At 36.4% G+C, this 26,752-nt stretch overlaps 1 protein-coding gene across 1 annotated transcript in view; it reads left to right on the plus strand.

Moving 5' to 3' along the window:
- Positions 1-26,752, plus strand: part of NCAM2 (neural cell adhesion molecule 2) — a 281,301-nt gene that overhangs the window by 215,042 nt on the left and 39,507 nt on the right. The window lies entirely within an intron of this gene.

Genomic DNA, 26,752 nt, shown 5'->3' on the forward strand with positions numbered 1-26,752 from the left:
CATAAGCCTCCCCAAACAGACAAGATTTCTTTAGGCCCCTGATGGGTTGGGGAGTTGATACAGAGTAATGTTAACCCTTGTATCCAAATTTGCATTTTGGTATTTTTAGTTCAAGTTAAGGCAGCCTCAACAGTCTTCTGAGTAATACTTCAGGAGGTAAACAGTTTTTCAGCTACCAGCAGAGTCATGGGAGACAAAAATTTAGCAAATCTAATGTGTGTTCTCTCTTTCCCTTTCACATCTTGTAATCATACAAAAATTCTGTACTAAACTGAACATGTTCTAAATTACAGAATTATTTCAAAGAAACATATAATGAATATGTAGTTAACATGTATTCAAAAAACAGGTTTATAACTCCTTATGTTTTTCTTAGCTCAATACAGTAACTGTGTGTATAAATGTAATGTAAATCATAGTAACATTCATTTTTTCCAGTACAGCTTGAATTTCTTTCAATACTAGGAAATCTAAAGAAGAGTTGTTGGAGTCTGAGACACAGAGTGTGTGCCCTTGTTTCTGATACTTAAGTTCTAAGATCCAGAAAAACACTGAATTTCATAGAACATGAAATTCATGAGCATGTTTTCATGGTGATACATGGCATACACTTTCTTCCAAATTATTAATTGAAATAGATTTTTAATCTGTCTTGGTTCTGAACCTTTGACCAGAACCAAAGAATTCTCTCTCAACTCTGCTTGAGTACTGTTAGAAGCCTACTTGATAACTGATGAAATTGGTTTTGTAAAAGACCTGTTTAAAAAGGACTGTTCAGGAATTATTTGTAATAGATATAAGGTCTTTATGCTTTTTTCCAAAATCCAAAATACATAGGGTTTCCATGCTTCTGAGCTGCAACCTCTGTTTCTCACCCTCTCTTGTAAGCAAGGGTAAAATAATCTGTTTTCTTGTTCTGACAATGTATAGGAAATAACACTTTTACAGCAATCAAGAACTTGTTAAGAAGATGCAAAATTAATATTATGCTATATTAAAATTATCTAAATCATCTGTAATATGAATTACTGAATGTACTAAATATACTCTCATCCCAGAGTCTGCCACAGCTGATAAATCAATGGAAGGTTGGAAAATCATATCTGGATAACAATCTTCCAAGCTCACTGTAAAAATTCAGCTGCTATATTAATTCACTAATTGCCAAGTCAAATTGACCTGAATATTATTTTGATGCAGAAAATTTCTGGGTTTATTGGTAAATTCCTCATCCAGGTAAAGTCAAGGCTTGGCAAGGGCCTTAGGCTTTAAACTGGAAAGATGTCTCTTAAATCATTTTCAGAGCAAGGTTTTTAATAATAGCATGCTTTAAGATGCTTAAAGCACAGCAAACTGTTAAAAGGAATTTGTATAAAACAAATGATCAGAAGTCTTAGGTAATTGACTAACTAAACCATTTAGCAGTTAGTTTAAGCTGAAGTTTCTTTTATAACACCTAACTTTCAGCAATGATACATTTTCTTAGAATCCTGGAAACATTAAAAAAAATAAAATAATAAAGCTACACTGGATTAGGCAAAAGTAAATCTTCTTAAACAAGGAAAATAGTAAAACAAAAAAAGACAAACCTCTGTATAGGAACAGCTATATAACTTGTTTACCAAGATGCATCTCTAATTAGATAACAAAAAAAATCTCAAATGACACGTGTCTAAAAGGTAATTACACAAAGATATGTCAAAATATATAAAAAAGACGGCTGTAAATACAACAACAACACTTTATAGATAATGCTCATCATAGAAATCCATAAATTTACATTACACAATGAATATGTCAGCAGTAAGTATCTGAAAAAAATCAAGATAATACTTTTAAAACATCCATGTCTTAATGACTAAAAATGAAACAAGGTAAAAAACTTCTTAATTTTTTAGTAAATAACAATCACTATTCTTTTGTGTTACCTATTGAAAACAAAAACTGTAGAGATCACAATAAACAATAAAATTTCTGATGAAATCAAGGGTGTCACAAATTGCATTCACCTCTATCCACAAGCAGGTGTTCACCAGTGTTCTATCACAGCTGTCCAAGTTGTGGGCATCTTCATCTTTCCAGGCAAACAACTATACTTTGCAGTTTAAACAAGTGTCTTCAATGAAACATGAAGTAATTTAAATTAAACAATATTTAAACCTGGTAAAAATTAATTATGATAAAAGGAAATAACAAAACTTAACCTCAAAAAAAAAAAAAACCCCGAAGTTATAAAACTTAATTTAAAAACACTCAAACTTAAACACAGTGAAACTTAACTTTGCTTAATTCTATTAACACTTAATCACTTAATACTGTATCTATATCAGATGAAAGCACAACTCAGTCTTACTCTATTATTATAAAAAAGGCAACTAAAAGTTTGGCATATACCTTTTGAACACAATATAACAGTAACATGGATTCACTATAGAGATTATAAGGATGCAACAAATACATCACAATTCTCTGTTATTTGGCTTTGAGAATCACAATAACTGCAGATGTTACTAAAAATACTTACTCATAACAATAATTTGCTTAGTATATGCTTAAGTTGGTTAGGATTTTTAAAGTGCAGTTTTACTAGAGAAAAAAACACAACACCACAGAATTTGGCAAGTTCCCATTCAGCTTTTGTAGCACTTTTCAGAAACATTAAGTCTAACTTTTAATTAGAATCCAAAGTCCAAATCGGTATATAAGTTGTTATACGTGTTTTTTATAATAAAAGGACTCACATTAAAATTACCTTATTAAAATTGTAAAAAAATAAACAAGCAAATGGGTAATATATGGTTAACTTAAATTTGTCTTGTACAGTGAAATTCTCCTAGCTGATTATTTTTAAAACTATGAATATCTTCTGTAGATAACATTAATTGAAAGGTTGTTTTATTAATAGCTGTAAATCTTTCAGTATTTTAACATTAGGTTTTAAAAGTAATTATTGCAAGGTAACTTTTTATTTCTGTTGGTAAACTGTCTGTGTAGTTTTCAGACACAACCATGTCCTGACAGCTCCACTTCTGATCTTTCAATTCAGTTTTAAAGAAATGCATTTTGCAGAAATTGACTGTAACTACAGTAGTAATACCTGATGATCACTCCATATCATACAATGTTACATTATCAGTAGATCTATAGAAAAGATAACATTTTTAAAACCTTCATGTATTGGAAATACTGAAACAAATCAAAACTCTTTTAAATTTCTTGGGATACATAACTATTATTATTTTCCATGTTATTTGTAAAAACAAAACCAGCAGATATCATTAGAAATGCAACATCCATATATATATCTACCACTATACAATATTTGTAAATTTTTGCTCTATTTTTGAAGGCGTTTCTTTCAATAGGTACTTCTTTTTAAAAACTGAATCATGAGTACAATTTGCAGATTAACCAACAATGCAATTTACAAAGCTTCTAATTTTTGAATTGCCCAATTAAAACTCTCTTTTTTCTCCCTCTCCGAGATGTCCAGCTTTCTGTTGTTTCTCTTTTTCTTTTTCTTTTCTTTTGTTGCTTGCTTTTGGTTGTTTCACCGAGGTTTCTGTTGGTTGTTTCACGGGTGGTGCCATGGTGACAGCGTTTCTGGCCGCTGGCACTGCAGTGTGTTTGTGCTGCCAGCCCCGTCTGCCCCGCCAAGCCAAGGTTTTGAATCTGAGAAAAAAAATCTAAAAACTTATATTTAGGGAGAAACTCCTTTTCAGGATATAAATCCCTTTTTGGGCGACTGCTGCTTATGCCAGAAACCAGACCCCAAATGAAAACCACAACTTTTTGTCCCACTCCCGGGCCAACTTCTTGAATGAACTTTGCCAGCTCGGCTTCAGTGCCGGACGGAGGGCCCCCAACCTCCCCTCTGGAGGGCCAGGCCTTTGCAACTTTGCTCAGCCCCTTTTGTTTCGCTGTCTGTCTATGGCAGCGTCCTAATATTGCTTCTAATCTCTCCCACTTTTGCTCGGGGTCACTCCGTGGCTCGGCCATCCCACCGTATCCCACCGCCCTTGGGCAGCCTCTGAGCCCGCCTGCTGGGTGAATACTCCTGTGTCCTCCTCTTGGGTGGACACATCTTCACCAGCCTTTCCTAACGTCACCTTTAGTGGTCAAAATTGTCAGAGGGCAGGGTTGGCTCCCTCCCTCGCTCTGGCTCCTCTGACCTACATGGAGAGTGCGGGTTGGGGGGTTATTCTAAAGGCGTGGTTTTAGAAACAGCATGGACTTTTTCCAGCATTTTCTCCACCCTCCCCACTATTTCCTCAAAATGTAAAGATTCCAAAAAGAATCCATACAACCCATCATGTCTCTCCATGCAATTTTTTAACCTCCAACAATGTAACAAACGGCTCACTCTGCTTTCTGAAATTATCACAAAAAACTCCTGGTGTTCAGTCTCCCTCTGCATTCTTCCCTCCTCCCTCATGTCCTCTGAAGGGATGGGTGCAGGAAGGAACACACCGCTGGGGAATTTCTGGGTTTCCCACACTTTCAGAAAGGGCAGCTCATCCACCCACATTCCCGGGGTTCCTAACTCTTTAAACCTCATATTTACCTTTTCCCCCATATACTGGTGTGAAAAACGAGATTCACTTAATAGATTATAAAAAGTTTAATATAAACAAAAAAACAATTAGGAGACAAAAGAAATAAAGCAAAGGGTTAAAACAGCCAGGTGCCCTGGAGCAGTGCCAGGAACATCCCTGGTATCTGAGGAACATCCTTTTTATCCCATCCTGCTGTGAGGGTTTAATGCATATTCAAACTTTTTCAAGAAGCGTTTAGCATGTCCCCTCCCTGGTTCCACCTATTTAGAACATGCTCTGTATAGCTTTTATTTTTGCTGACAATCATTATTTTAAGTTTGGTTTCCTTTCTTCTGCAAATGGTCAGTGTTGATAACAGTCTGGGCCCCTCATCCTGCCCTGGTGACAGCTGGGCTCCACATCTGTCCTTCCCCTGCTGCCAATGGCCTGGTCCTGGCTGCTGATAACAGCCATTGTTCTTCTGCTGATAACAGCTTGGGCCCCACTGTCTTTGCCCTCTGGGGTTTCCTTGCTTGTACTAGGAGATTCCTTTAAGCTTGAAACTTGTTAGCAAGAAAAAACTACATACATAGCCAAAAAGTATTTAACATATAATATTCATCCTAATACTTGCGAAAGCCAATATCACAATAGATATTTATAACACTGGGTTCAAACAATTCCTCTTTAGAGATACTCAATCCCATTATCTAGACTGGACACAGTTTACCAGACTTGTTGGCTATCTTCAGATTACTGACCAGCAGAATCTGATGTTCCACGAGTCCCAGGCCCTTGGAACTCTGGAATTTGATAGCAGATGTTTTTCTCCAGACGTATTTCTTTCAGGAACTGACTGCTCTGATCCAGGCAGGTGTTGATCGAGGCTTTTGTGAGCTCTTTCTGACACTCACTGAACATCATTCCTCCCAAGTGGCACCATTTGTAACTTTTCTCTAAAAAATTCTTTTTCTGATTCTGCTGCACTTCTTCTGTATTTTTCTTTCCTCCCCTGGATTTCTCAGTCTCCTCTGAGCTGAGCTCCTTTGGGATCCTCCCTCGTGGGGAGTCCCACTTATCTCAGTTCTCTAGGTTTTAAGAAAATTCCCGAGCTCGTTAGAATCTTGTTTCTCGTGTTTATTAGGATATTATCACAAAACATGGCAGGTCTCTCCAGACTTTCTGCACAAGTTCAGCTCACTGCAATCTGGCTCATTTTCTTCTGATGGTACAGAATGGCCTTGTGGCTCACTTTGTGTTTGAAATTTCAAAATGGCCCCGAACTACGCAGTTCTTTTATCTTTATACTTATTCTTACCCAATTAACAATAGACACATATATTATTTTTATTAATGACCCAATGACCCATCACCTGTGTGCTGCACTGCTGTATTTTCTGTCCAATCACTTACTATTACCCAAAAACCTCTGGAATAAAAACATGAAGAAAAAAGAAGGACAAGAGACAACACCCTAAATCCTCCATCTTGTCTCCTGTTCTCTAAACTAACTTTTTCACCCAGTGACTTAAGAAAACTCTCTAATCTACACACTCACACTTTTAGCTTTTCTATCTAACTTTTAACAGTTGTTTTCATGTATCACCATGAACACATGCTCATGAATTTCATGTTCTATGAAATTCAGTGTTTTTCTGGATCTTAGAACTAAGTATCAGAAACAAGGGCACACCCTCTGTGTCTCAGACTCAAACATTGAGTTTCCTCTCTTTGCAGGGCAGGCACATTAATGGATATTGATGTACTTCTTCCTTTCTTTTCATGCAATGTTGCAGATCAAGTTAGAGACTTTTATTCTCATAGCTACTTCCTTCAATAAATTTGCAGTATTTTTTTCTGAGATGATCTATATCAAATAGTAAAATAAAAGTGACCAGTCTCTTTAGTAGGGTGCAAGCTACTCAAATGAGTAAAAACCCAGAGACTAGAGTCAATCAGACAATCACACAGATGATAAATTCCATTGTAAAGCTGGAACAAATAAACATCTTCAGTGTTAACTTTGCAAAAAACATACTCACCTTACTCCCCATAAAACTTTCTTACCTATTATTTCTGTTGATGTAAAGTTTATTAAAATATTAATTAATTACAGTAGGAAAGATGTGCAATTTGACAGGCCCTTGTTACTAGAGTTTGCTGAAGCTTACTTCTTAAAAAATTCAGTTTCCTTTTGAAACATTCTTTCCACATTGAGTGTTTTTAAGTTGTTACTCATTTTGGAGATTTCTGTACAACATGAATTGATCTTGGAATCAGTTTGGTCCATGACTTGTTTGAATTCTATGGTTCTAAAATTGGAGTAGAGTGACAGGTACAAATAACTGCAGTCTTTATGCAGATGTTACCAAAATTAAATAGCTTCTGAGTGTTTAGGATCTCTGCTGCCATTCTTACTCATATTAAACATTTTTTTGGTAGAAAGCTGTATTATTTCCTGCATACTACCATATTATTCCCACATCCTGTTTTTTACACTTGACTCTCCTTTTTCACATGGACAATTTCAGGGTGTATACCATCTTGCAAGCATGTGTTTTCCTCTTCATTTCATTGTCTCTTAGCTGTATTCTGAAAGGTTTTGTTGAGAAAACAAAATAAGTCACACTTATGATTTTGGATATATTAAAGATACTTTTTAGCATATGTTAGCAAAAAATTTCTCCAAGAGATGACAAAAACTAGTAAATATGAAAACAACCTGGAAAGTTATCTTGGTTTACAAAGGGTCATGTAGTCAATACATAAATATTGAAAGGACAGTGGGATATATTAAAAATTAATACTACCTTCATAATTAATTAATGATATTTTCTGAAATCTCTACTGATATAAGACTGAGACTGTATATCCTATATTTCTCTGAATTGTTCTCTGAACTATTTTAGAAAACAAAAACAAATTCAGATTGTCAAATATTTACTAAACAGAAGATATCTTGTTTACATAAATCTTATTAAAGCTACATTATATAGTTTTATAGGGAAATCAAAAGTGACCTGGTTGCATATATCATAAGTGCCTGCAGATATTCTATAATAAGTTGAAAACTTGTTCTAATTGAAGTGATTTGAATTGCTATAGAGCCAAACCAAACTACCAAAACATATTACCAAAGCACAGACATAACAATCCAGAACAGAAAAAACTTTTGCAAATGGAGATGTCAAAAAAACAAAATTAGTGTCCTTTTTTGAAAAGGAAATGCTGCTAAAAGTAACTAGAATCTTTCTGGAATATCGAGCCTTTGCATGTTTCCTGGGCATTCAGAGGGTTTTAGCAATTTTTCTAAAACATCCATTTAAAATTCTCTCCATTTATATTTTACCCTATTTCACAGAATCCACAGAATTCACAGACTGACTAGGTTGGAAGAGACCTTCAAGACCATCAAGTCCAACCCATACCTCAACTAGATCATGGCACCGAGTGCCACATCCAGTCTTTTTTTAAACACATCCAGGGATGGTGACTCCACCACCTCCCCAGGCAGACCATTCCAGTACTTTATCACTCTTCCTGTAAAAAACTTTTTCCTAGTATCCAACCTATCTTTCCCTTGGCACAGCTTGAGTCTGTGTCCTCTCATTCTGTCAGTTGCTACCTGGAGAAAGAGACCAACCCCACCTGACCACAAACACCTTTCAGAGAGTTGTAGAGAGTGATTAGGTCACCTCTGAGTCTCCTTTTCTCCAGGCTAAACAACCCCAGCTCCCTCAGCTGTTCCTCACAGGATTTGTGTTCTCAGCCCCTCACCAGCCTCGTTGCCTCCTCTGGACATGTTCAAGTGTCCCAACATCCTTCCTAAACTGACTGGCCCTTTTGTCTTTCAACTTCCTCCCTAAGCTTGGACAGCGAAAGGATGTCATTCACCTGTTCACACCGCAGGCAGGTTTCCTCTGCAACACCCCCTGACACTACTGACAAGCTCAAACACTCTGGGCAGAAATGGGTCTGTGCAGACACATCCTTGAAGGGTTCAGTTTGGTTACCTACACTTGTACTAACCACGGTTTTTGCCCATGTTGAAGTCACTAACCAAAACCCCAAAGCCAGCCAGCCAAGAGAAACACTACAAACAACACACAGCAAGAAAACCTGCAGCCCTGCCTGCACAAACTGCTGCGCAACCTGTCGTGGCCACACCCCCAGAGATGTGCCACACCCCCAGAGATGTGCCACACCCCCAGAGATGTGCCACACCCCCAGAGATGTGCCACACCCCCAGAGATGTGCCACACCCCCAGAGATGTGCCACACCCCCAGAGATGTGCCACACCCCCAGAGATGTGCCACGCCCCCAGACACTTGCCACGCCCCCAGACACTTGCCACGCCCCTGGACACTTGCCACACCCCCAGAGATGTGCCGTGCCCCTGTTTGTCCACTCTGTTCCCCTCATTCCAGCTTGTCGTGCTCCCCAGAGGCCTCTTATAATCAGCCACTCAACAACTAAGGAAGTCCCACCCCATTCCTGCGTGATTCACAAGACTATTTAGTGTCATGTTAAGATAACCTTGAGATACTCTCTCAAAAATCCCTGTTTTCAGTTCCTGGAATATTTTTCAAATAAGCTTTTGTTAGCATGAAGGCATTTATTTTCTTTTTTTTAGTTTTTCTTTCAGCTTTTTGAGACATTTAGGATACTTTGTAGTCTATTAAAGGATAATAACAAATACATTTTTTTGAGACAGTTTCTGATTGTGCTTAAGTAATGAAGAACCACTTTCCTACCATGCCTCAGCATCATCTCAGCTAAGTAAGAAGGATGTTTAGAATGCAGTCAGTTTTCTGTATTAAGATTTCTAGTTGGATCATCATAATTTCCACACTCAGTCAATATTCCTTAATGGAAACAAAACCACTTTTTCCATCTGTTCACATTTTAGGAATGGTTTATGGCTAAGATTCAGATGTAAATGCTGTTTACACAGGGACAGATAACTGCTCGCACATCTCAAGTGGTGGTGCATACATAATGCATGGACCATGATTTTTTCCTAGCAGTAAGTGACAAAATATTCTGAAATTTTACAGGATAGTTATTTATCAGTCTGATTCAACTCAGGAGTGGTAAAACTGCAGACCTTTCTCGCCACAATGTACAAAATGTGTAAATTCCAAAAACGTCTGTCAAGGGAAAGAGGCAGAAAAACCTACATGCAGGAAAACCTGGACGACTGTTAGAATTCCAATACAGAGATTTTCAAGGCTAAACAGTCTTTTGCTCCCTCTCTACCGTGACCTAAAGGAATAGTGTAGTTGTCTTCACACAGTAACAAAGTGTGAAGACATAAAGTGATAAAATTAATGAAAAATGCTTTTTTAAATGAAACAAATTTCACAGAAATGTGGCTACAGAAGCAAGTTTATAAATAAAGCATTAACAGGTGATTAATAGGTGTTTCAAAAACTCTTTGAGAAGAATTGCTCCTAATGCTAGTAAGTCATTAATTTTCATCTGGTTATGATCCAATGGATGTGTATAAAACCTTTTACAACTAAGATTATAATTGTGTTATTTATATAAAAACCTTAATAGATGCTTATCAAAGTTGTTAGTTATTATTTTGTAATCAATCATCCAGTAAATAGAAGTAAGTTTAATCAGGATGATTAGGCAGTATGAAGTAGATTCTATGCAAATCCAATCTGTAATTCTCTTGATTTGCTGTTTTCCTCAAAGAATCTCTCTAAAGGTGACTTTTGTCTCAAACTTTACTAGTGTGAACTGTTTTCAGGTAACGACAAAATTCTAGTCTTGGAACTGTAACCAGGAATATCTATTTCACTGTTCTCTCCCCTTTGTCTTTTATAATGAAGCAGATTTCATTTGAAAGTCTGTGCTGATTGCAGCTATTGAAGCAGAGCACAGAAAGTGAAGCAATCATCTGATACACCAATTTCACACTATTAAGGGATTTAAAATCATCATCAACACTCCGGTAGTTCAGCAAAAGATCAGGGAGCAAATGGCAATGAGATTTTTCTGCACTTTTTAGGTGCTACTCTGAATATGAAAACAATTTTGTTGCAGACTACCAGCAAATCCAGTTTTACAGTGGAGTTCTCTGTGGACTGAAGTCCCAAGGGGAGGTGGGTGAGCAGGGAACAGTCCCCTCAAGGCTCAGACAATTATGATTCAGTTAAAAGTGAAAAGAAACCCACTAATCTTGAAGTATCAGAAATGCAGATAGTAGTGGCAAGATTAATTATCCAAGGAGGGTTTTGCATCCTTTCACCCAGACAGCTGGTGAAGGATGACACCTGAGTGAGGGAAGGTGCCCATCCACCATCAGCAAGTGGATAACCACGGCTGAAGGGCATTTGCCAGGCTTTCTTCTGTAGGCACGAACAAACCAGTGACAAGGTGTAAGACACCTGTGCTGGGAAAAAAATCACCACAATCCTCTGTGCAATTTTGTTTTTAGTGAAAGGACATTACCTGAATCTGTTTCTGTCTAAACAACAGATTTCATAAAAAAAACCCCATCCTTTATTTTTTTCAGTTCATGCAATAATGACTTTTCCAAAGAAGAAACAAGATAGAGTCTCTGAAATTCAGTTCTTCATATTCAAACCTTCAGAAAGCACCAATAGTAAAACTCTAATAGAGAAACCATCAAGGTCTTGTATAGTCTTAATAGCATTATAGACATTAGTAGTTCTGGTTTATAGGCAGCATATAATGCATTTGTAAAGAATTAGCTTTAACACAAGTCCAACCTACTGTAGACGTGTGTTTGAAACGTGAAAAATGTGTGCTCTCTGAAAACATTTGAATGTCTTCAACAGGAATACAAAACACTTTATTTCCTTTGTTCTTCAATCTGCAGGCAGACAGACAAAGATTTTTTTTTTTCAGAGTATTATATATTTCTATGTGTGAAATACCAAAGAAAAGCAGTCTCTGCATTTCTAGGGCTACTCAGTTTGCTGTTGAGAGAACAACATGAAGAATACATACCATAAACACAGTCCCATATCCAGATTATTGTAGAAATTTACCTATGGCATAGGTGGATGGCTGGCACTCTCTTAGATACACATTTGGGGATTTGTGGAGCCAATTCACACACCCATATGCATCCGCACACACCCACCACCTTGGCTTCTTCTAAGCTACTTGTGTTTGGAAATTCTCAGATTTCAGGTCATGGGTATTATTTTCTGTGTCTAAGTATTGATCTTGTGATTATTTTTTAGGCAAAATTTTATTTTTTTAAGTTATTTGCAATTTCACATTCAAATCTCAGCAGATTCTATTTCTTTCTTTTTTCATCTGAGTACACCAAATTTCATGTACTTCATGAAATCCTAGAATAATTTAGCTTCCTAAATTCCTAAGGATCCCAAAAGGAACCTTGTTATCATCAGCTCCAATTCCCACAGACTGCAGCAGGGCCAAATTCCAAGTTTTTCTAGGGTTTTGCTGTGAGTTCTAAATGTCTCTATGGATGGAAATTCCATATTTATCAGTTTGTGAAATTAATGGTTTTATTCAAACCAGGTCCTGTTTCTACTATTTTATTCACATGCATTTAACTGGGTTTTAAGGTGCAATATAGAAGACTGCATAGTTTTATGTTACCCAAGATATGCTCTTAAATTCCTGTGTTGTGTGTTCTACCTGGTACTGCTTCCCCTTTTACTACATGTTCTTAAAGTTAGAGGAAGTTAGAGGAATATGCTCCCGTTAACAATCAAAGGTAATTTGCACAATGGGATGATGTAATTTTATCAGTCATGTAATGAGACTCAATGGCCCATTAAGAGAAGAGATCCCCCTGAAGGAGGATGGGTCATGGAAGAGATAAAGAACACTGCTACACCTAGTTTTAACAGAATAATAAAGTAACAGAATACTGACTTTTGGTTATGTCTTGTGTTGCAGCCTAAGGCAATTTGCTATCCCAATGGGAAGGTATTAATGATGTAGGAAACTCATAATAAAAGTTCTTACTAAAAACAAAACATAAACCAATAAATTTAAAATAAGGTCATTACATTTTCTCTTTTACTTTTATATATATATATATAAAACATTGTAAACTCTGAAGTGGTGAGGTGTGTTTTAGTTTTTCTGGGAGGGGATTGGGTTTTTTGGGATTTTTGTTTTTGTCTGTGTATATCAGGTTTTTGGGTAAAACTACTAAACTTCATATTTTGTCCTTAAGCAGGACATTTTGGTGGACATCATATGAACAGACATTCTTTCAGAAGACTACAAAATTTTATTGAATCATAGAATTATAAACTGGTTTGGGTTGGAAGGGACCTTAAAGCTCATCTCATTGTAAACCCCTGCCATCGGCAGGGACACCTTCCACTAGACCAGGTTGCTCAGAACCCCTCCAACCTGGCACTGAACACTTCCAGGGATGGGGCATCCACAGCTTCTCTAGGAAACTTGTGCCAGGGCCTCACTGCACTCATAGGGAAGAAGTTCTGCATAGATTTCCCCTGGGATTTCAGAAACACCATTATGTAAAAAGATATTCTTTCCTCTTATAAAACAAAGCAATTACTATCTCTTACTATTGAAATTGAGAGGAAATCTAATAGATAATAGAATTCTCATTAATTAGCTCTTAGGTTGCAGGTTATGTATTTACTGCTTATTTTATACTGAAACATGTAATTATGTACGTCACTGATTATGAAAACAGTTCCCCATCTACCAATACTTCACCATTAAACCAACAAGACTTTCAAATAGATTCCTGAGAGATATAAACCCTATATAATTAAATAATTTTCTTAATTACTTTAATAATTAAGGAGAATATATCTGTATAATTTGTAAATCAGAAATAAATTAAAAATAGTTTGATAAGCTAAGTCAGCACTCAAGATTACTTTCAGAGTTGAAAATCTTCAAGGCAGAATTCATTAATTTCTACTGCAAGTTGCAAAAGCAGAAGGAAAAATGCATTTATCAGCCTGTCCCAGGGAGAAAATACATCTTGAGACATTTAGCTCCTCGGCATATCTGTCAGATTTGACTCTTTATGACATGAATTGTGATCACATTCAGCTCAACAATAACAGTTACTATTCTTGAGGAGTGTTTATGCCTTTCTGGAATACTATGTATGTACTCCACAAATGTAGAAATACCTGAAGACTCAGGTTTTTGTATCTCATAAATTATGGCCATTCAGAAAACATTTCTGTGTTGTGAATTGAGCATTAGGATATGGTTCTTCATTTATCAGACTCTTAGGGAGGCAGTTTAAGAGCAGCAAGATCATGGATGAAAAACCCCTATAAAGCTAGAACCCAAAAATATATTGTTGTTTTATACCCAACATTTTTATGATGTCATATTTATTGTCAAATTGACCAAAATTAAAGTTTTCATTTAAGAAACTGTCTGTTTTCAGCAGGCAATAATTGGTAATATTTTCAAAAAATGTGTGGATCAATTATCTTAGCAATTAATATACTGATGATCCTATTGATAAGCCTAACTCATTTTTTCAAAATAAGCAGAGTATTTAGCTTGATTCAAAAATAGTTTTCTCAGCTTAAAACCATCTTTGACATTTCAAGAAGGCAGGAATTGCATATATATATATCTATATAGATAGGTATATATATGTAAGACCTGATACAAATAATATGAATTAAAAGTTCTTAATTTTTTTAAAATATTTTAATTCTTGAGATAAAATAGCATCATATGATTTGCCAATAAAATTTTCAATGGCATGTTGTCAAAAAAATATGTGAAAGCATGCATGCAGTTTTATAACCATTATAAGCGACAATTAAATGTGAGGACAAAGACTTTATCCAATTTATTTTGTATATATATCTGCATGTAAGAGAGTTGTTCAGCCCTTAAATTCTATCTCTATAGTAATTTTGGCCTCCATCCAAATCTTTGCTGTTAAAGTTTCTTGTGGTTGAAAAGGTTGAACTGTAAATAAATGGTTGAACTGTAAATAAACTAAATTACATGGATGGGTTAGAGAGACTGGCAAGTGAGAAGTGTAAAGGGAAAACTATGTTTAAATATTTCAGGTTTTTATACAGACCTGAAACATCAGGAGAATGAGATGTACTTTCCACATTTATAAGGTGAATAAAATGTCATGAGAAGTGAAGAGAATCCAGACAATTTACTGCACAGCCTGAGTTCATAACTAAAAGCAACTGAATGTTATGCAGATATAACCACTATCTGAGCTTGCTCTATTTTCCTTGTAATTCTGTGTTTGTAATTACATTTAGTCAATCAGTCAAAGCTCATTGCAGAATGTGATTTATGGTTTTCTCAAGACACATGTTGAGTTGAAAAATGAGGGATGGGACCACCGTGCTATTTAAGATGATTTATTACTCAAGTAAGCCAGATAAGAGATCAGTCTCAAGGCGTGAGATTTAGAGAGAAGCAACAAGTCAGCCATAGCTCAAAGTAGTCACAGGTTTCTTCTTCACATAGCAATATATAACATTTTGGTCCAATAGACAGTTAACACAAAACTTGTTTCCACTTATTAACCCATCACCTTTGCCTAATTTTTCCATACTGTGTCTGTCTCTTAGCCAATAAGCTGACAGGTCACGTACTCACACACACACCTCTATTACAGCTTCTAGATCTCTAGCCTACTCTATAAGTCACGTTATTACAGCTCAAACCTCACACTGTTTTACCTAATGTAATATCTTACTTACTCAAGGCATATTCTTACTTATAACTATAGGAACATAAATTTATAATTTTTCTAACTAATGTTTGTGTACCTTCATCATTGCATTAACCCAAGCTCTTTCCAAGGCTGCAGATTGAACCCTTCAGCATCTGTGGAATTTTTCATTCTTCCATTTCCCACAGATACAGACTTGAAAATCTGTAGGAATTGGAAAAATTTAAGATACTTTGATTGCAAGAGTATGTAGTAAATATTTTAATAAGAAATTAAATGGAGAATCAGTCATTCAAATACATTCGCATGTATTTCACCTGGTCTATTTCCTATTTAGACCTTCAGGCTTTTCATAACTGCATACTCTCAAGTAAATTTATGGTGAATAGCTTATCTGATGTAAAGGTCTTGCTGACGTGGCTTGTAAAGGTAAATCTTGATAAGCAAAGAGTGATGCAGTGCAGTATTGGGTATGAATTACTGATAAAGGAGACACATGGTGCAGCTGCAAATTTTCCCTTTCAAGTGTGTATTGTATTCATCCACATTTATTGTACATTGCTTGTCTACTTAGGAAAAGATAAAGTACATTTATGGAATATTTATATGTATATAAACTTCTGCTGCACTTTGTAATACAAAACATAAAAGTGCTCCAGGATGACAGAGTATTCTTTAAGTATTTTCAAGGTCATTGAATGACAGAGTGGTTATGAATAGAGATCTCTTTCAGCCACATACAAGAACGAGCAACAGAACAATAGCATGACCTGATCTGTATTACATTTCACAATATCTTTAAAATAATCTCTTTTTTATGACCTCTTTTCTGTCTCCCCATTTCTTTCTTCATTGGTATGAAATAAATTATAGTAAACAGGATTAGGATGGGAATGAGGAAGAAAGTAACGGAGGTAAATTACCTTTGCATGTAAGAAGCAGAAGAACAGTTCTTGAAATCATCACTCATGTCAGACTTGAGGTCTTTCTGTTTGCAAGCAGGAAATGTTAGGAAAGACACATTTGGCATAAGGAAAATAGCCTCTGTGGAGATAGCAGAAATCAGGAGCTGCTTTGTTTTTATTTCAAGTGGTAGTGGTTAGGTTTCTACCAGCTCCTGAACTGGCTAATAAGAGCAAGCAGACTTTCTTTTCCTCACACTTTGCATGCTCCAGAGTTGAAAAGTGCATGGCTCAGAGGAGTGAAAGACAGAACTCTTGTACCAGAACCTGCTTCTTAGGTAGCTCCAAGACTGCAGCAACTTAAGTGAGAAAATCATACAGATTTTACATATTCTGTTTATTACTGTTAGGAACCAGAATTAGAGTGAAATTGAAAATGTTGGAATTTTAAATAGCAGTCTTAATTGAGAGACAAGTCTTGCTAACATATATAAATTAACCTATGAAAAATTCTCTGCTTCTCTGAGTATAGTAATTAAAACATTCATTCCCTGTGCTCTCAGGTATTCCTCTGGCTTACCATGAAGAATTTCTGAATTCTCAACATCTGTTTTGTTTCACTCTAAGAATACTGATATATCTGTAGTAATGGGCAGTTTAGGTCCGTCTGTTTAAGGAATATTTAATTTGTATATAATAACACAGTACAGTTTTGTAACACCATAAAAAAACTAGTGAATTGCATTTTGTTGCACAAAACATCTTAAATATGTTGTAAAGCCTCGTAGGAAAAAGAAATCTTAGCTCTGCAGAACTTTGCTGACAATAGGAAGAAGGTGCAGTTGCTAAATTAATTTTCTTAGACTTTGAAGACATTTTGGCCACAACAACCCCTTACAGTGTTGGGGCAGAGTGGTTGGGAAGCTGCTGAGAGGAAAAGGACCTGGGGGATGCTGGTCAGCAGTGGCTGAACACGAGCCCACGTGTGCCCAGGTGGCCAATGAGGCCAGTGGCACATGGCCTGTACCTGTGATAGGGTGGCAGAAGGACCAGGGCAGTGATTGTCCTGTGTGGTGGGTGGACACTGGTGAGACCACACCTGGAGTCCTGTGTCCAGCTCTGGCCCCCTCACTGCCAGGACATTGAGGGACTGGAGCATGTCCAGAGAAGGGGAAGGGTCTGTAGCACAAGTCCTGTGAGGAGCAGCTGAGGGAGCTGGAGGTGTTTGTTCTGGTGAAAAGGAGGCTCAGGGATGAATTTGTCCTTCTGTACAACTCCCTGAAGGGAAGATGTTGCTGGGTGAGGGGCAGTCTCTTCTCCCAGGCAATTAGTGACAGGACAAGGGGACACAGTCTTAAACTACAGCAGGGGAAGTTCAGTCTGAACATGAGGAAGAATTATTTTCATTGAAAAGTTTGTTAAACTTTGAAACGGACAACCCAGGGAGTGGTGGTGGTGGAGTCATCATCCCTGGAGTTGTTCAAGAAACAAATGGATGTTTTGGCAGCTAACAAAGTCGCAATCAGTCAGAGCTTGGACCCAGTCTCAGAGGTCTTTTCCTACTGAAGTGATTCTCTGGGGGTGGTGGGGGGGAAGGGGGTGCGTGGGTTTTTTTGGTTGGTTGGTTGGTTTTGGGTTTTTTGTTTGTTGGGGTTTTTTTTGTTTGTTTGGTTTGGGTTTTTTTGTTTTTGTTATGGTTTTGGTTTTTTGGAGATTTTTTTGCTTGTTTGTTTAACTTTTTTTTTTTTTTTTTAATAAAAAGAGACTATATTTGGCCCAATAATCTGTGACTCGTTCAGGATAAATTGCTAGTTTAGACCTGAGATTCACCCTGATCTTCAGATGACAAACTAGGTGGATTTACTACACCATAGACTAGTGTATACACATTCTACAGAACATATTTCAGGTATGCCATGGGAGCTAGTGTGGGCCTCATGTTTACAAGATACAGTTTTTGCCTGCTGTGAATTCAGGTGAAGTCTACCTCACCTTCTGCTCAGGATCTTTCAGTAACAAAGAATTCATGGGTAGAATTTTGAATATAGACCATTTTCAGCTCCAACTTTGTGTTGCAAATTTCAAATGGGATGGAAGTTACAACAGGAACTCCACTGCAGGAATGGCAAAAAAGAAAAAGGGACAGGAAAAACTGATATAAAAGTAATTATTTCTGCCCTGCAAGGGAGAGTGAGAGATTCTAGTTTCTGCCACATATTAAATAGGCTGGGATATGATACTGTTTGATTTATGCAATTGAGGAATGAAGTGATATAGCTGTAGCAAGAGTAGAAGAAAGGAAGGTATATGTTCATAGCTAAATCCTGCCTCCCCCCTCAAACTATGCTTCCTTCTTCAGTAATCCAGGTTAGATTCCAAATTTTGATATAACACAGGGAATACACAGTAGCATTGCCTACAAGCTGACAGTGAACATGTTTTTGCAGTCTCCTAATAAACAATATTGTTTTGTTTACTGGGTTGTCTCCCAATAACCATTCTTTTCGGCCTTGAAGGGTATTCAAAAAGAGAAAAAACAATAGCATAAATGACAGTGTAAATTGTATTAATAAGGGCATTGATTGACCTTCTGCACTGAGATTACAACATTTTACAACATTACATTTTGTAGTATTTTCTGTTCATTCAATAAGGTGTTACTTAGATGTCTTAATTCTGCTGCACGTCTTAATTCTATGTTCTTAATTCTGTGTCTTTCTGTGTTCATATTGCTAATATAAGTTTGGTGTATTCAATGGCCTCGAATTTTTTCTTACAGGATTTTAAAACATGTCAACAGAAAGTAAGTTTGATTAATGAAAATGTTTAACTTAATCAGGTTTTATATCAAGCAGTAGAATTTGTACTACTAAAATTGCAGCAATTATAGTGACATAAATATTAAACAATGAACCCTGCTGAGAACATTAGTCACATGTTAGAAAGCACTTTGAAAAATACTTTCTTTTCACATCATGGGGGGAATATCTGGTAGAAGTCCAAATCCCCATTGATTTCACTGTATTCATTTATGGTTTCATTAAACTTTTTAGTATAGTTCTTTTCAAGTGTCTGGCTGCTCCTCCAAGCAAAATCTTTGCATTAAGAATTGTATAATAATTTTATACAGGGCAAAATGGAGTTCTAAGAACCCAGAAAGTGTTCCCCTTTGATTTATAGAATCATAAAATTTGGTTGGAAGGAATATCTGGTATTTATCTGGTCCAACTTCCTGCTTGAACAAAGACTACTGCCAGTTCTAGATCATGTCAGGTATGGTTTTCTCTAATTCAGTTTCAAGTCCCAGGGATGGAGATTATTTACCCTCTGGTCTTGGTATATCCTGTTTCAGTGCTTCATGTCTCTCCCAGTGTATCAATATTTCTAACACCTGGTCTGAACATGCAAAAAAATAACGAAGTGCAGTCACTTCTTCTAATGACTGTACCAAAGTTCACCAGTCTCCATGAGATCCAGAATTTGTATTGACTAAATTAATTCTTCTAAATGCTATGATAGGAAACTGCTAGTCATCATTGAACGTTGTTTAAATTATTGTCCAATAAGTTGTAACACTACGAAACACTGACAATCCTATGCACACACACAAAAAAAATTATAAAAATATTTCTTAAAAGCTTGTTCTAAAACACTTATTAAGTAAATAAAATTAAGGACTAATGAGTACTGAGAGGAGACCTGACACTTTAAAGGTTAGGTAATTCAAAGAGCAATTCTTTTAAATATATTTGAATTGTGTGATTTTGAAGCTGAGTATGTATTTCCATTTTTACCTATTGCATTCTATAAAGAATATTTTCATTAAGAATGACTATGTTTAGTTTAACAAGATCTTCTTACAGAGAATATCAGTTGTTTCAAGAACTCTTTATCCTGAACTTTATATTTGTGGTACTTACGAAGTTTTTAATTGCCCATTTTTTCTTTCTTTCTTTCTCCTCTCCTTTTCCTCTTCCATTTCCTTCTCTCTTTTCACTTTCCTATTCTTTGACTTCCATTCCCCTTTCCATTAATATCTACAAGTGCCTTTTATGGAAGTTGACTGCAATTTTAAGGATTTGGTATTAAGCAGCTGGCTTGGTCACCATAAAGGTAGTCAAGGAAATATACAATAGAGATGCTACTTTTGGTTCAGTTTATATAGCAATATCTCAAAATCCAGCCCAATAAAATTAAAAATTAAATACATGGAAGAAAGGAGCTTAACAGGATTATTGTTTTTAATGTGTTATATATCAATATAAATAAAAATATTAAAGCCATTTTTCTCAAATGCATTTTTAATGTCAGCTACTGAAAAGTGTTTTGTAAAGAAATTACTCGTGTTAGTGAACATTAGATTATATTAGTTATACCTTATCTACTACACTGTATATCTTTATTCATGGGTTATTATTTGTATTCACTGTTAAACCATTAATACTTTTATTCCAAAATAATTTAGTAATTATACATTATAGTGCAAAGAATGATGGAAATTCTGGGAACAGAATCTTTTTATCCAATTATTAAAATGGTTACATTTGTTTCTGGTGTTTTAGATAAAATTAAATATTGTCTCAAATTTATGGCAATGATTTTAATGACAATATGATTTGCTACCATTATCTTTTTTTCATAGAATGTGCAACTTAAAATATTTTCATTATTAAAGTTAATTTATTTGTGTTAGCTGAATTCTGACATTTATAGCCAGATGCTTGAATGAGTATTTATTAAATTAATTGTTATTTGGGGAATGTAGACAGATGGAACTGAGACAGCCTGGCTGTTTTCTGCATATGAATTAACATTTTGGCTATTGTGTAGCAAAATTGCTTTTTTATTTTCCCCCATGGCAATTTCTAACTTCATTCTGTCAATATTTCTGTGAGCTAACTGTGAGCTTAGGTAGAAAAAAGAGGTTTTATACTCTTCCTCCTACTGTGCAAACACATGCAATAAACAAAACAGTTGTTGCTCATCCCAAGCAGACAGATTTTGGGCAAAGTTGCTCATATTCTGTGACATCTACAAGAATCTCAGACATTTGTACAGAACCTTATTACTTTAGTAACTAAAGTTGCTCACTGATGTCTTCCCATGACTTTTTCCCCCGCCTTTAAAAGAACATGAATCAACATCACAAAGAGAAACCTGCTTAAGCTTCATAAAAATACTATTTTATTTTATTTATTTTTTGTTTTTCTCCTCTGAAAGAGATTCAGGTATTTCCAGGGGACTCAGTTTTTCCTTGAGAGTAGTAAAATAATGAGTAATAGGTGCAGCAGAGTGCTGTTAAATCAAAACACTCCACTTATTAGCATGCACAATAGTCAGGCTGCATTTATTCTCTGTAGTAATACAGATTCAGATTAAAGGGAGAGAAGTAAGGAAAAAAACCCAAACCATCCTCAAATCTATAATGCTTCTTTGACAGAAAATTCACTCTGCCACCACAATCTCGGATATATAGGCGTGAAGTTGTTATTTCAGCAACAATATGTCTCAGCTACTTTGTTTCAAAGTAAATTTATGTCTTTCTTCAGTTAGATCTGACATCCTCAAGGGTCTGAATTTGGAATTGGAATAACATTGTTCTATGCAGCAGATACCTCTCCAATATGAGCAATGTAACAATGTGGTATTTCTGTTAATTAACCTCGTATAAGATCCATTTTGGGATTAATGTAGAGGAACTGTACTGCCAGTTCCTCTAACCTTCCTTTCTTTGGTGATGGTTTATGTAATATATCACAATTCTTAGAAGGTTTCTGAGGCAGATTACTTCAGTGAAGAGACAATTTAATATGCCAGACATTTTTCCTCTCATTCTACTGTAATAAAGTAACATAAACAACCTACCCTGGACCAGAGAAGCAGCTGGGGAATTTTGTTTTGGTTTTACTGACTTGGATTTATGGTACAATTTATTTCACAGAAAATCTTGTGTTAGATGTTGCTTTCCCATGGTTCATTTTGACAGCAGTTAAAATTCTGCAACAATAAAAGGAACTTTTCTAGATGAAATGCTTGCAAGCTGTATTTTAAATAGTATGAAGTTCTGCATTTTTTTTCTATGTAACATATACTTGTTTGTTTTTTTCCTGTACTGTGTTAGTTTTTTTAAAATTTATTAGATTTGCTTGAAAATTACAAGAATCTGTATAATAAAAAAGACAGTATGCTTAATGTTGCTTAAACATTAGGATTAACCTATTATCACATAATAGGTTAAACTTACTTTTTTATTCAATAAGATTTAATTATTTTCTGTTGTTGTGTTTATTTTAATTTCTGGTTGACAGAATTAAAAAAAAACAACCAAACAAGCAACAATATTCAATGCATACCTCGTCAAAAATATTAATAATTTTGTATTAAAGCCTTAATATAATCCTAAACTAAAACCAATATACTTGGTAACATCCTGTGTCTTTATGTCCTTCGAGGGTGCCTGACTTAAAACCTCATATATCCTTATAAATGGATAGCACTAAGTTCTGAGCTATAATGCATTATATTAATTTATTAATTCATTAATTTATTAATTTACTAACTTAAATTAGATAATTTATTTAATTCGGGAAGTTCACAAGAGACACTGTTCTGCTTTTCTCCCACTGTTCTGCTTTTCTCTCTTTGGAGTATTCCTTACAAATCCACTCCTCAATCTAACCAGTCACTATGTGAATATCCCAGCAAAACCAATCTACAAAATTGAATTCTCCAGCTAAAGCTCACAGATACTATGATTAGAAAGATAATGTCTACTGATATAACAGCTAAAAGAAACTGGAAAATCTCAAGTGATATTCTGAATGAAAGGGATTTTACTTTCAGTATATCTGGAACTTGATATCCATCAAGAAATATGCCAATGGCATGATGTACACATACAGTGTGCAGTGGACAGGTTCTTTTCACATTTATGCACTAAATGTGAAAGAAATCTAAATATCAATTGTAGCCAGGACTATTTTCCTGTGAGAATTTTTTTTTTGTATATGGAAAGAGAAATAAAGTGATTTTATACTTAAACAACAGATACACACATTATTAAAAATTTTGTTTATGTAGTATTTTCTTCCAATCTCAACTTCAAGCAACCAGTGAAATTTTAATTTCTCTTAGACTACTCTTCAGTCCTGCACTTTTGTTGTGTTCTGTGAGACAATTTTATTCCTCAAATGTAATTGCAAAAGTCATTGTATCTAGATGCATAGTTCTGTGCAGGGGTTTCTAAAGTAACACTGATTCTTTAAATACTGCATATATAAGTAATTTTTTCCATATCTATAGGTCCCAGGAGTGTTTAGAAAATCGGATCCTTAGGTTTCACATTTGCATTTTCTTAAATGTAGACTCATAGTCATGCTTTTATGTTGTTTAAATTTTAAAAACATTTACAGTAGCACTAATATTTCATATTCCTTAAGGTTTATTTTCAGTGAAATTATTCATCCTTGGAAAGTAATCATGGCTGAAAGGCAAGTCAAATACTGCTACTGCTTAGTTAAGTTTTAAATTCAATCTTAACAGAACTCAATGTTATATCTCCTAATTCTATTCTTATTCTCATGATGATACATTATTTTTTCATGACATGATTATACTTTAGATTTCAATATTTTTTAAATCTCATAAAATGATAAAGCTAAAATGTGCTGGAAGACATACAATTCCACTGCTCCATTTACAAGAAAACAGTTATGTTTCAATGGCAAATTCATGCAAAATGCCCTTAACAGAGTGTGAAATGTAGAAATTACTGTTTTTCCAAATTCATAAAATCCCTTTGGCTTCACATTTAATGGGAACTCTGACAGACTGCTGTAGAAACTAAAGAAATAGAAATTCTAATAAATCTGGACTAAAAAGAATAACAAAGAAACAATGGATAAAAACAATTATGCTTTCATTGAATATATAACTTGTAAAGAAGCCTAAAGCAATTAAAAAAAAATACTTTTTTATAATGAAAAAATTTGGCCCCCTAGGGACTGTGAAAGATACTACTGGCTCCTTTTTAACATTCTACCTTTCTACAGCCACTTGTAAAACGTTACAGCCCCTGCTTTCCTGGGCAAGACAAGTGCTGCTGTGTTCCTAGTCAAGTCCACCTAATTTCCATCCATTCCACAGTAGGAATCTGACATATGGAGAGCTCTTTACAGAGCTGGCAAACAGCAAGCAAGCAATTGCTGGAGAGACAATAAAAGGAATCTTTCTTCTAAAGGCAGGGTAATGCTCCGAGAGCTCTTCATGGATCCACATTTCCAAGTGCATACTCAGTATTGCTCTTTAGTAAGCACAGTATTATGATATAGTTGATAACGTATTCCCAAAAAGGTTTCTAGAGTCCAACATTAGTTTTCTTCTAGATAATTTTACTTCTAGATTTACTATTGGATTCTTAGTGTTTTTTGGCAAGCTTTACCACTGTTTCCTGCTTCAAATGGCATCTTTAGATAGAATCATAAGGCTAGGTTTTTGTGAATGACCGCTGTCAAGAGTTCAGACTTCATTTCTGAAATCATGTCCTAAGTTCCCATCCCTTTGCTTCCCAAGTTGGTTTTTTTGGTTGTTTTTTTTTTTTTGTTTGTTTGTTTCTTTTTTTGTTATAATTTAATTATTGCTATTACATTTAATTTATGTATTTCCATATACCTCCTCTGAAATATGTGCAAACCTGCCTAATTCTCTCTCAGAGAATTAGGTCCTCAGTAGATAACTCAGATCTCTTGCTTTGACCATCATAGGCACCTTTCATTTTACGTCTTGAACTCATTGTTGAACTGGCAGACCAGAGCACCAGAAAGTCACCATCAATGTGCATGTAGATGCATTTTGGAGTGTAGATCAACAACAGATGATACTGCTGTCCAAGAAGGAAAAATGGCAGGTTATGAACTGTATGAAGGTGGATGGAACACACATGATGTGCCAGCAAGGAGGATGGAAAAATTCCATAATTTTTTTTGTCATATTCATGTCTCCTGTGTGTGATGGGTTGACCCTGGCTGGATACCACTTGACCATCACAGCCACTCTATCCCTCACCTGTGAAATTGGACAGGGGAGAGAATGTGTAAAAAAAGGCTCATGATTGAGATAAGGACGGGGAGAGGTTCCTGCATCAATTATCATCATGGGCAAAATAGACTCAGCTTGAGGAAATTATTGAATATATTATCAGCCAAAATCAGAGCAGGATAATGAGAAGTAAAACAAGTCTTAAAAACACCTTCCCACCACTTGTCCTTCCCTCCCAGCTTTACCCCCCTCCCTCACAGGGAGACAGGGAATGGTGATAATGGTCACAGAATTACAGAATCACTGGGTTGGAAGAGACCTTCAAGATCATTGAGTCCAACCCATGCCCTAACACCACTTCAACTAAACCATGGCACCAAGTGCCACACCCAATCTTTTTTTAAACACATCCAGGGATGGTGACTCTATCACTACCCCAGGCAGATAATTTCAGTACTTTATCAGTCTTCCAGTTAAAACCTTTTCCTAACATCCAGCTTAAATTTCCCTTGGCACAGCTTGAGTTTGTGTCCTCTCCTTCTGTCAGTTGCTGCCTGGAGAAAGAGACCAACCTCCCCCTGACCACAAACACCTTTCAGGAGTTGTAGAGAGTGATTAGGTCACCTCTGAGTCTCCTTTTCTCCAGGCTAAAAAACCCCAGCTCCCTCAGCCATTCCTCACAGGGTTTGTGTTCCCAGCCCCTCACCAGCCTCGTTGCCTCCTCTGGATGTGTTCAAGTGTCCCAGCGTCCTTCCCAAACTGAGGGGCCCAGAACTGGACACAGCACTCCAGGTGTGGCCTCACCAGTGCCGAGTACAAGGGAAGAATGAGCTCCCTGCTCCTGCTGGCCACATCCTGATCCAGGCCAGGGACCATTGGCCTTCTTGGCCACCAGGGCACAGGGCTGGCTCATGTCCAGCTGCTGTCACCAGAACCCCCAGGTTCCTTTCTGTCTGGGCACTGTCCAGCCACACCGTCCCTAGCCTATAATGTTGCAGGGGGTTATTGCAGCCAAAATGCAGGACTTAGCACTTGGACTTATTAAACTTCATCTTGTTGGACTCTGCCCATCCATCCAACCATTCCAGATCTCTCTGCAGCGTCCTCCTACCTTCCAACAGATCAACACTCCCAGCTTAGTGTCATCTGCGAATTTACTAATGAAGGACTCAATTACCTCACCCATGCCATCAATAAAAATATTGAACAGGACTGGCCCCAGCACAGCCCCCTGAGGGACACCACTGTTCACTGGCCCCCAGCTGGATGCAGCACTGTTCACCACCACTCTCTGGGCCATCCAGCCAGTTCCTAACCCAGCACAGAGTGCTCCTGCCCAAGCTGAGGGCTGACAGCTTTTCCAGGGGTGTGCTGTGGGGGACAGTGTCAAAGGCCTTGCTGAAGTCCAAATAGACACATCCACAGCCCTTCCTTCACCAGGTGGGTCACCTGGTTAAAAAATGAGCTCATCACATGTTGTTCCTCGGGGAGTGGAGTCCTTCCCCTGCTCCAGTGCAGAGTCTGTCCCATGGGAGATACTTCTCCATGAACTACACCAAAGTGAGTCCATCCCATGGGCAGCAGTTCTCCATGAAGTTCT

Source organism: Cyanistes caeruleus, chromosome 3 (genome assembly GCF_971803275.1).
Source record: "Cyanistes caeruleus chromosome 3, bCyaCae1.hap1.1, whole genome shotgun sequence".
NCBI lineage: Eukaryota > Metazoa > Chordata > Aves > Passeriformes > Paridae > Cyanistes > Cyanistes caeruleus.